Here is a 12,410-nt window from a genome sequence, read left to right as displayed (position 1 = left end):
AATTCAGCTCATGTAGTGACTTATTTTGGAGGCAACACCAGTGGTCGAAAGTCAAAGCTTTGGAATGAGGTCACTCTAGGTTCAAATCCCTGGCCTATCACATTCTAACTGGGTGACCTAAGCAAGCTGTGAGTGTTCGGAGCTTTAACTGTTGTCCTTCATCTGTATAGGGACTGCAAATGCCTTCCTGATCGGATTAGAGGGGGTCATGGAAAGAGGTGAAGCAATGTCGGCCAGTAGGAAATGATAAATGACAGCTATTATTATTGCTGTATTGTTTTTAATTTACCTAGGGAATCAAGAGGGTCTCCAGGAGATAGATAACAGCAGGACCACAGTGATAAAATGAAAAGGGTAGGAAAACAGAAGGGTCTGGACCAGTGGCTCCAAAATCTGTTTGAGCATTGGAATCAGAGTTAGCCCCAGAGCTCGAGGAGAGGACGGGTTTGAGGCGCATCCCAAGAACAATCCAATTAAAGCTTCTGAGGCTGAGGTCCGAGGAACCTTCATTCTAAAGTTCTCCAGGCTGTTCTTTGTCACACAGAGTTTGAACAGTTGCCTCCAACTGGTGCTTGTGAGGTCCATCAGGGCACAGGAAGGAAATAATAGGCCTTTCAGATGTCTTTATATCTCCTGTTCTAGGCTGATTATTGGTGCCCCTCTAAAATTCATATGTTAAAGCATAACTCCCAAGGTGATGGTATTAGAGGTGTGGCCTTTAGGAGGTGATTAGGTCCCAAGGGCAAGCCCTCATGAGTGGGGGGAATGTCCTTGTAAAAGAGACCCCCACACTGATCCCTCCTGCTTTGCCCCTGCGAGGTTACAGTGAGAACATGGCCATTTATGAGGACCTCCGCAGACCCTGCATCTGCCGGTCCCTTGATCTTGGACTTCCAGCCTTCTGTTGTTTATAAATTTCTGTTGTTTACCCAGTCTGTGATAGTCTATTATAGCAGCCCAGATGGACTAAGGTATCACCTTAGAAAATTTTGTGTGTATATATAATGTTTATAATACATTCATACTATACAATTAGAATATAGCACTATGGAATATATTGGTGATATATAATTTACAAGCATATAACTACCCATATATTTGGTGGGATGGAGTATTAAAGGTTTGTTTGTTTGTTTGTTTTGTTTGTTTTTAGAGAGAGAGAGTGCACGTGCGGGGGTGAGGGGCAAAGGCAGAGGGAGAGAGAGAATCTTAAGCAGGCTCTACACTCAGTGTGGAACCTGACACAGGGCTCGATCTTACAACCCTGAGATCATGACCCGAGCTGAAATCGAGAGTCAGGCGCTTCACCTACTGAGCCACCCAAGGACCCCAAAGTTTTTTAAACTGATAAAGGTGTGCCACTGAAAAGGTGTGAAGACTCTACTATAGAGGCATAGAGTGGTTCCCAGGCCTTAATGACCTAACTGAAATGTGGTTGACTCCATCAATACATTGGAAGAGTCAGTAGATTGATTAGTGGAATCTATAGTCACTTCCATGCTGAAGAAAGCCCAGCAGTTTATGGGGGCTTCATTTCCCATGAACTGAAAAGGGGGCAGGCCTGAGCCCCGTGGAGGCTGGAGCCTCCTGCAGAGTTATCAGCACTGTCTGTAATCCTTGGTCTAAAATAATAATGGTTTTATAATTAGATTCTTAAAAATTGCCCAATTCTTGCTCTCTTTTAATTTGAAAAGCTTCTTGAAGAAATGGAAATTTCAAGAGACTGGCATTTGATGACCTGCCTGTCACCTTTTCCTATAGTGTAATGGTGATAAGAAAGTTAATCAGAAGAAAAGAAATAAATATTTTACAGAGATAAAGAGAGCAAGTCCCTGGTGAGGAGAAGCCAGGGGATCACGGTGAAGTTCACTTATGAAAGAAACGGAGTTTTATATTCAGAATCAGCCGTTCTTGCTTTCATCTTCAGAAACTGGGGATATGCAAGAGCGGCAGCCCTGGTTGGAGTTCTCAGACAAGAGTAACGGAAACAATAACTTGTGGGCTGGTACTATTATTTCCCTCATTGTGCAGTTGAGATTTAAGAGATTAAGAACTGGGACAAAACCGTATCTTCCCAGGAAAAGGCAGAGATGGGGGAAATCAGGGCCATCTGAGCCCGGGGTCAGATTCCTTAACAACCACTTGCCCTTAATCCCTATGTGTCTGGTTTTCTTTGGGACTTCACGGGGTTTTCTTTCCTACACCTTCACCGCATTCCACTTCCAAGATGAAATTTATGATGTTTCGGGATCATGTCACCTTCCCTTAATGCGGCCAGGGGGCAGGCTGCCACTGGGAAAATGACCAAGCTTTTATTGGGTCACTGATCAGTGTGTGGACATTCTTATACCATGTGGGAGTATGGCAAAAACAAGAAAGCTTGAAACATGTCCTCGTTTGGAGAGGGGTTGGCCTGGAGTTTAACCTTTCCTTATCGTTTTACTTTTTTTTTTTTAGATCAGTAAACAAATGAAAGGTGAAAACAAGTTTGCAGGTAATGTTTTAGATTCTTTGAAAGAATGAAGTGTTTCAAACAGTACAAGCAGTATTATTCAGTGAGTTCATCATGCCTTTACTGATAAAACTCTGCAGATAAACTTTGCATCCGCTCTGCCTCTGACTGGTTTTGCAACCCCAGGCAGATTGTTACCTCTCTCTGGCTCAGTTTTCCCATCTGTAAAATGGAATCGTGAGATCAAACGTTATCACGTGGAAGGCGCCTTTAACAGCTCTTGGCAGTCAGAGCTCACTTGATTTTTTTTTTTAAAGATTTTATTTATTTATTTGACAGAGACAGCGAGAGCAGGAACACAAGCAGGGGGAGTGGGAGAGGGAGAAGCAGGCCTCCTGCAGAGCAGGGAGCCCGATATGGGACTCGATCCCAGGACCCTGAGACCATGACCCAAGCCGAAGGCAGACGCCTAACGACTGAGCCACCCAGGCGCCCAGAGCTCACTTGATTTTGGTAACAAATGAGGTAGGAATTATTTCCTCCGTTGTACAGGTGAGAAAACGGAGGATCCCAGATTCCTTGCCCAAGGTCACATGTCTAACTGATGTAGATTGGATGGGAGGACTTCTAGGTCCCTGGAAGCTCTGTGGCTCTCTTGTTCCCAGTCTAAAGTGAAGAGCCAAGTAACTAGTGAAAAAAGAGTCGAGCTCTTTCTGAACTTATTTTTATTTCCTGCTCTGTGCTGGCCAATTACTCTCCCTGTCAGAATTAAAACAATTAAAAAAACAAACAAACCCAAACCCCAAAACCAGAGGAGTCTTTTTTTTTTTTTTTGTGGCCAGATACTCTGCATCCAATAATGCATCTTATGATGTTAGTCGTTGCAGTAGAATGGCAAATCTTTTTTTTTTCTTTGTGTGCATCATGCTTGGAAGCAAAAAGAAGCCAAGTTTAAGTTGATTTAGAACAGCCAGATAGACATGGAACATTGGTGGCTCCTTAACATTTGCCAAGGGTCTTCTCCTCTGTGGGAAAGAGGGAAGGTATAGCCTAGACTCTGCCTGTGTCCTCCAGCCGCTTGGGCTGTTGGTGGGGCTTGATGACAGGTGATGGTGCTGGGTTACTTGGGGAGACTAACCAAGCCATGAACTGGATGGCTGTTTACAGCAGAGCAAACACACAGTTTGGGAAGGTGGGCCATCAGCGTGCTGGCTTTCTCTGGGTCCCATGCTTCTGACTATGGGATTCCCAGGGGCACTGACCACATCCTGAGCATCAGGCAGGGCTGAAGCATCTCAGATTGAAATGCCCAAATCTCTCTGCAGCAGTGGGTATTCGCACCATGTCACACACTCTTCTCACAAAAACTTTCTGGGATTAGCAAGTGAAGTCCTTGGCTGTGAAAAATCAAGAACAGTTCCCAAGGATCTGCCTCAAGTGCTACCGATGGCTCATTGTTTTTCCAGCGTCTATGGTATCTTGATGCAGTTAGTCATTGATTGCTAGGCTCAGGGGTTAACAGTTCAGGGTTAACAGTTCAGGGGCCAACTCCCAAAGATGCCAGACTTGCTATGTGACTCATTGAAACCTCAGAAACAATCCTATGACACAGGGGTGATTATTCCCTTCTGTACAGAGAAGACAACAGAGGATTCTGGAAGTTTCCAACTTGCCCAAACCCACATTCTAGTAAGTGGTGGGATGGGATTTGAATTATCATTGTTTAACCCCAAAGCCCACACAGCAAAGAAGCAAGTTTGCCAAGTATGCCATCCTCACATAAGTAAGGTGAAAGAAGAATGAGATTGTACTGTGTGCTCTTGAACGGCAGATAAAGACGTAGCTCGTGTACTTATATTACCATTTTCCCAAACAAATGTTCTCAAGCCCTTTGTCCGCTATTTCATGGAGAGAGCCCTGAAATAGCCCACAACACTTCCTCAAGAGAGACACCACAGAGACATCATGGTGGGGTAGAACTATATACTTTATATACAGAAGAATTTTCCCCAATCAGCAGTAAGAAAAGTCAGCGAACATGAGGGGGCTGGAGTTCTTGCTCTTGAAGCTTTGTTATGGACAGAACAGAGTGTTTGACGGGGAATTGTTGGGGCAAGCCTACGCTACGAATGACCTTATTTACCCAGCATTGCCAGTTACCCACATGCTCTTGAAACCATTTGGGTTAGATCATGCCCAGGATCCTCCAGAAAGCCATGGGGTGCTTTGACAGGCTTTGATAATTCTGCTAAGACATACTTTTAAAATTTTATTTATTTTTATTTTTTAAAAGGTTTTATTTATTTATTTGGGAGAGACAGAGAAAATGAAAGAGAGAGAGAGAGCACACACAAGTGGGGGGAGGGGCAAAGGCAGAGGGAGAAGCAGGCTCCCCACTGAGTGCGGAACCCAACGGTGATGATTCTATCTCAGGACCCTGAGATCATGACCTGAGCTGAAGGCAGATGCTTAACCGACTGAGCCACCCAGGAACCCCAAGACATAACTTTTTTTTTTTAAAGATAAGATCATGGCTCTCATTCAGATATTAAAAATGAACACATGGAAAGTATTTTATTTAGCTCATTAATGAGGAAGCTCGTAAGGGTGTTGTTATAACTAGTTCAAGGGAGAAGCAACCCCCCCCAAACGTATACGGATAAAGGAATAAAGGAATGTTGAAAAGAACACGCAAATGAAAGCACTGCAAGCTTCTTCCAGTGTGGGAAGAAAGTCAATCGAACTTCCACACAGGACAGGGCAGAATTTGCATTTTGCATTGCTCCTAGTTATCTGCAGTGTACAGAGTTGTAAAATGCCTCAAGGGCAATGAACGCCTGAATCAGATAACCCAGGATGGCAGCGCAGTGCATAGACAATGCATTGTTTTTCACTGAAGCACAAAATCTCCCCTGTAATTCCTATTGTTAAGAAATGATAAAGGGAAGTACTTAGCTACAGAATTCTAAAGATAGCAGGATAAGTTTCCTTCGGGAGGAAAGGCTGTCTCTTTGTATCTTTGTCTCTTGAGCAGAGGCTTTGTGATAACGGAACTGGATCTCCATGCTGCCCTCTCCCCTCTTGGCTCACTTAGTGGGCAAATTATTTAAAATCTTTGTGCCTCAGTTTCCCCACTCTAACACAGGGGTAGTACTATTATTAACCTCAAGGGTTCGGGGGAGGAATAAATGAGAAAAATCCATGAACTGTGCTTAGCACAGTGTCCAGCACAATACATGTCCACTATGATTATTTTTATTAATTATAATGTTTCACTGTGCATTTTTTTTAAAGATTTTATTTATTATTTTAGAGAGAGAGAGACAGAGAGAGCAAGCAGAGGGGAGGGGCAGAGAGAGAGGGAGAGAGAGAATCCCAAGCAAACTTTGCACTGAGCGTGGAGCCTGACATGGGGCTTGATCTCACCACCCTGAGATCATGACCTGAGCCGAAACCAGGAGTCGGGTGCTTAACTGACTGAACCACCCAAGGGCCCCTTCACTGTGCTTTTTATTTCTCCTACACTTCCATGTTCCTTCCCTTTCTCTTTTTTTTGCCCATCTATCTGACTATAATAAAGAATAGAAGAACTAGTTATAGTGTATAGTGTATAATGGCATCTCTGTCCTGTTCTTGATTTTGAAATTAACTATATAAGTTGTGATATATTCCTCTCTATTTAAAAAAAATAAAGCCCCCTCTGTCTGATATTTGCTTTCTTGGGTTTTGAGTAATTCCCATCGCCTGTGTTGAATCAGCCACCATGAATTTAAATTTGAAAACGTAGTTCCTTTTCTCAAGTTAGCGGCTGGAGAAAACAGGCCCTCAAGTGGGAAGGGCCCTCCTTACAGCGACTAGTATCTCACAGCCCGGCCCGGAGAGGTGATTTTCTGGAGTCAGGTCTAGGAGCTTGGTGGTGAGTTTATCCCTGGTCAAACTCCTCAGACCCCAGGGGCCATGTCCATGGGCTAGAGAATCCATGTACCCCTGGGGGAAGCTTGTACTGGGCACCAGACAGGATTATCCATATGGCCCTGCCCAGGCCAGTTGGTGCAAATCTGCCTTCGAGAAGTTCGTTTTTTTTCCCTTTGGGTCTGGTGGAGGTGTGAGCTCTTCAACCCCAAACAGGAATTCCTGCATGTCTCAGGGTTCCATCAGCCCCAATTCTTACGCCTTGAGAAACTGTCAGATCATTCAGGTGAAACCCACAGGCACACCTGTCCTTGGCAGCCCACATTCTGCAGGGGTGGAACGAGTGTTTGCTCTCAGTGAGCTAGGTTGGAAAAGGAGCTGTGCCTCTAGGCAAAGTTCAGGGATAGGAGGAAGAAAATATTGCTGTGTTTAGGCTTCCTTTAAACTTATGGGCCTGGAGCATTACCCTGGAGAGAGCCATTTTTCACTCCACAATTTCACTCCTAATCTGATGGTCCCGAGAACTCCCGGGCTAGCAAATTGTCCTCCTGATGCCTTGGGAAACAGCTGAGATGAGATCTCAGAGGTCAGCAGGTGTGTAATTGGGATCTCGGAGCTGGGAAGACAACACAGTCCGATTTACACAGTGCTCCCTGCCTCTGGGGACTCTTTCCTTTTGCTGTCATACTGTCTCCAGAGCAAACCTGCTTGTTTTAGCTCTTGGTAGAAAAGTAACTCCCCTTTGTCCATTTTTCACAGGCAAGGTATGAACAAAAAAGGAAGTGGTAGGCTGTTAGTGGAAATAGCAAGACCCAGTCTTGGCCAAATTTGGTGCCATGGAGAGAGACGTGGACCGATGGCAGAAGACCTGGGTTTTGAGTCCAGCTCTGCTTTGGGTCAGTCGTGACCTCTAAATAATGATGGGGATAATGGAACCGGTGACCTCACAAGGTCATGAGAACGAAGGATGGTAAATGTCCAAACACCCTTAAGCCTTGAAAGGACCCATGTGAGGCAGAGACCCCAGACTGGGACACCAAGTGGATGAGTATGTCTGCGAACCAAGAGACTGTGAGACATGGGGTTGAAGTAATTCTGTTTCCTGACCTCTGAGCAGGGTCCACCTTGCTGACAACAGGGTCCTGGGTGGCCACTAGCAGAGGGAAAGTTCTGGCTTCTAGTGCAGTAGGGTTCAGAAGGGAGTGTTGAGCTGCCCACTTCAAGTGGTTTATGGACTGCTTCACAAAAATAATTCCCTCAGACTTTGGAGGTGGGGGTCAAGGGCAGTTGAGATCTGGTGGCCTACAGGTGAGCTGAGGGCTACTGCAATTAGGGCATTCGTGGGGACCACATTGGTACTTCCTAGTGGACAAAGCCTGGAATGTTCGGTTATTAACCTAAAGGATTAATATTATGATGAAACTTGCTTTAGGTGTCTCTTTGCCAGTCCCTCTTGTCTTCATTGCTTCTTTGACTGAATTCAGAGCCCTCGAACTGACCTCAAGATCCACTCCCCTCCTCCTCACCCACGCCCAGGAAAATCTCTGCTCTGGTCTGCTTTCTCCCTGGAGACCTGTGAAGAGAGAGGTTTGGGTGTATGTATAGATGAGCTCCTCCAAACTGTGCACATGGATGGAAGAGAGAAGATGTCAGAAGGCTGAGTCCTGGGAGTTCCAACAGTTAGAAGTCAGGTAGATGAGGAGGGACCTGTCTGCTTCTGCCAAAGTATTTCTTAAGAATAAATTCTTAGTGGAAGCGTTTCTGCCTAAAGGGTGGGAGTGAAATGGTTGTAAATGAATGTGTGAATCAATTTCTGGGCAGCTTCACCAGCACTGGATATTAGCATTCAACTTTTTTTTTTTTTTGGTTCTTTTAGAATATGTAAACTGTCATCTTCAGGTGGCTGGCTTTCATTTACATTTCTTTGATTTCTAGAGATAATTAACATTTTCCCACTCTAGTTTGTCTACTAATTATATTTCCCTTCCCCACTCTAGTTTGTCTGCTAATTGTATTTCCCTTATGGGAATGGTCCTGTCTTTTTACCTATTTATCTTTTAGAAATTGACATTGATTTTACAAATTTGAATTAGCTATTTGTGATAGATCTTAATTTGTAATGTTTGATAGAAATATTTTCCCTCTTAAAAAATCTTTAGTAATGCTAATTTTTATAGTGAAATCATTAAAATTGCTTCCAAGCTGAGAAAGTTAAAATTCCCCCAGAGAGGTGATAAACACTTTTTTTCAATTTTCCTCTGTATTTAGATTTTATATTTAAATCTTTAACAAACCAAAGCTTATTTTGGTAAATATTTTATTTTAAATAACTCTTCTATTATAAAATAAATATTTATTACTGAAAAGTAAGAAAATGAAGGGCAAAAAGAAAAACATAGTGAAGAAGACTCATAATTTCACCATCCAGAGACAACCACTGTTGTCATTTTGATTTGGATACCTCCAAATTATTTTTCCTGCCTATTTATCTATTTATTAAAGATTTTATTTATTTGACAGAGAGAGAGGGCTCAAGCAGGGGGAGTGGCAGGCAGAGGGAGACGGAGAAACAGGCTCCCTGCTGAGCAGGGAGCCCAATGCGGGACTCGATCCCAGGACCCCAGGATCATGACCTGACCTGAAGACAGACACTTAACCAACTGAGCCACCCAGGTGCCTCTTATTTGTTTTTAAAAGTACAACTGCAAACAAACATACTGTACAAATGCTTTTATAACCTGTCTTAACAACATATTAATGAAATACTTCAGTGGTGTTAAATATTCTCATAAAATATTATTTGAAACAGTTATAGAGTCTTACATTCTATAGATGTACCATAATTGCCTTAATTCCTTATTTATTTATTTTTTTATCAACTTAGTGTATCTAAGACATCACTATGATGAACAATGCTGCTATAAAGATACCTAAGCATAAATCTTGGCACACATTTCTGATCACTTCCTTTGTTCTTAAATGTCTTAAAGCAGAATTTCTGAGGCAAAGGTTATAAATATGTATATATACATATATATACATACATACGTATTTTTTTGCTCTTTCATATATACTGCCCAATTAAGTAAATTTATATCATTTTAAGTTTCTGTCAGCAGTGAATGGATATGATCTCTCCTCCCACCTGCCTTTTCCCCCTTGTTAACATTAGGTATTCACAGTTTTGCAATTTCATGTTCAATTGATAAGCTGAAATCGTATATGTATATTTTCCTTTGTTTTTAACCAGTGAGTTAAAGTTGGCTTTCCCACCATTGCCATTTTTATTGGGTATTTTCTTTCTTTATGAATTACCTGTTAATGATTTTTATATATTTTAGATACTAGTTTATATATTCTTGTATTTTTTATGTATTTTTAAAATTGGGGTGCTCATTTAAAAAATGATTTAAAACACAGTATAGTGAATATTTATGAATACCACCCTGCTACTCAGATCCATCAAATCCCAACTTTTTGTCATATATGCTTCATATTTTTGTTATGAAATTGAATACCTGTGTGTCTTTCCCCAAACCTAGTCTCATTTTTCCCGGCTCAGAGACAGCCCCATCCTCTTTTGTGCCTATGGTTCTCTTCTATGTATATGTTTGCAACATATGTATGTAACTATAAAATATATAGCATTCTTTTGTATGTTTACTCTTTTTTTAAAAGATTATATTTATTTATTTGAGGGAGAGAATGAGAGAGAGAGAGAGCACATGAGAGGGGGGAGGGTCAGAGGGAGAAGCAGACTCCCCGCCGAGCAGGGAGCCCGATGTGGGACTCGATCCCAGGACTCCAGGATCATGACCTGAGCCGGAGGCGGTCGCTTAACCAACTGAGCCACCCAGGCGCCCTGTTGACATGTTTTTACCCTCTACTTACTTATCTGCAACTTGGTTTTTCATGCAACATTATATTTTTGAGACTTATCTGCTATTGATAAAACTGCTATAAGTGGTCTCATTGTATGAGTCTATTACAATTAGTTGGTCCTGTTGGTGGATATTTGTATGATTTACTTTTTTCTTTGTGTGTATTTTGCTCTTACAAACGATGTTGCAATGGACTTGCATTGTGCACAAGTGAGAGCTCCTAGAGTTTACTCCTAGAAGTGAAACCTCTGAGTTGTAAGATATGGGTCTCTTCGGTGTTGCCAGATGTTGACCATTTATTCTCCAAAATGGTTTACGCCAATGAACACGTCATCAAAATGTGAATGTTTCTCCAATTCTTCCACATCATCAGCAGCACCTGATAGTGTCAGACTATTTCATTTTCACCTGTTTGATGGATGTAAAATAGTATCTCATTGTTTTAATTTTCATCTTTCTGATTACTGGGAAAATAAGCTTGAGCATCCTTTTACGCATGTCATTGGTCGTTTAGATTTCATGTGTTACCAATTGCTTGTTCAGATCTTTTGCCTCTCTTTCGATTAGTTCATTAGTGTTTTTCCTACTGATGTGGCTTCTCTGTGGTTACATGCATTGCAAATATCTCCTCGCAATCTGCATTTTGTCTTTTCACTTGCCTGTGGTGTTTTCTGTTGAATAGATTTAAACTTTCATGTAGTCAGATCCAGCAGTCTTTTCCTTCAGGAACATTCTGCATCGGAGGCAAATTTACCTATACCCTCTGGGGGTTTTTGGCTGGGCCTGAGGATTAACCCACATAAGACAGAGTGACAGATGAACAACGTACAAATTTGTGAGTTTTTTAGGACACAGGATGCCCTCATAAGGAAATGAAGACCTAAAGAAATGGTGAAACCTACGTGCTTTTATAGGGGACTGAACAAAGAGAGGCGATGTGAGGAGTAACGGAATTATGTAGGGAAGCTAAAGGAAGATAAGAAGTATTTTAACAAGGTCTGCTGGTACAGATTTCTTTTAGCTTTTATTCTCTATTGAAGAACAATTCTTTCCCCTGGTACTGGAAGGGCATCTTTTACGTGGGAATTCTTATCTCCCGTTTTAGGAAGAAAGGGAAGATTAGAATGTCCTTCTCGAATCTGCTGTTTTTCAAGTGCCTTTAGCTCAGAATGATCCTAATACCAAAGTGGCATATTGGGGGATGGTATATTCTGCTAACTCTTCAATCCTTAGTGCCTTTTTATCTTCATATTTTCTTTTAAGTCTCACCAAAAAAAAAAAAAAGAAGAAGAAAAAACCCAATTCTTTTATAAAAGGTGTCCTTGATTTGTTGTGATCTCTTGACATTCCTAGAATTTACCTTTATTGATTATCACACTCTCTTGTCACAGCTGCATTCTCAAAGCTCAGTGAAAAAAGATTTTTCTATCTATGCTCATTGGGCCTGGTGTGGATGAGATGATTAAGAAGTTAACAAATACATGGCTTACACAAGCCGTTCCTGCCTTCCATGCCCTCTGCTAATTGACTGTATTAATTTCTTCATTCATATTCCCATATTTTTATTGATTCACTTAGCCAACAATTATTTTTGGAAAATCTACTGTATGTCTGAACTTGGTTGTAATCTTTTCAAACCAATTTTACGGGAATTGACACGTGTACATTTGCCATCCTAAGAGTGTTTGTGTGTGTGTGTGTGTGTGTGTGTGCATGTGTGGTATCTTGCACAGATTTGTGGATGAGTATGATACTTATCTCTTACGATGAATTGGGTATCGGGTCTTGTTTCTCCATGATTTAGAACTGATTACATCATACGGCAAAATCTGTTTCTTGAATATATAGAAATATTGTTCACTAAATTTGTTTAGGTTATATTTCTTTGGTTAGGTGAGGGATTTCTTTAATATGTTTCTCAAGTTCCTCCTCCTTATCATCATTTTCATGTTTTCTCCACCTTGTTTTGCCGATTTTATATTTTGTGTTGTCCATTTGGTTGAACATTTTGAATTATCATAAATTGTGCATTGCCATCATTTATAGTTTAAAATCCTTTATATCAATTGTGTGTTTTTAATTTTCTTGACTCCTACCCTTTCTTTTATTTATTACATTCCCACAGGCTTCAATATATCTTATAATCTTTTCAGAGAATGAACAGT

Source organism: Eumetopias jubatus, unplaced genomic scaffold, assembly GCF_037043125.1.
Source record: "Eumetopias jubatus isolate StellerSeaLion01/CBP00866 unplaced genomic scaffold, mEumJub1_p1.0 scaffold_7, whole genome shotgun sequence".
In the NCBI taxonomy this organism is placed as follows: Eukaryota; Metazoa; Chordata; class Mammalia; order Carnivora; family Otariidae; genus Eumetopias; species Eumetopias jubatus.
The sequence above is the reverse complement of the archived record's forward strand: the minus strand, read 5'-3'. Positions refer to the sequence as shown.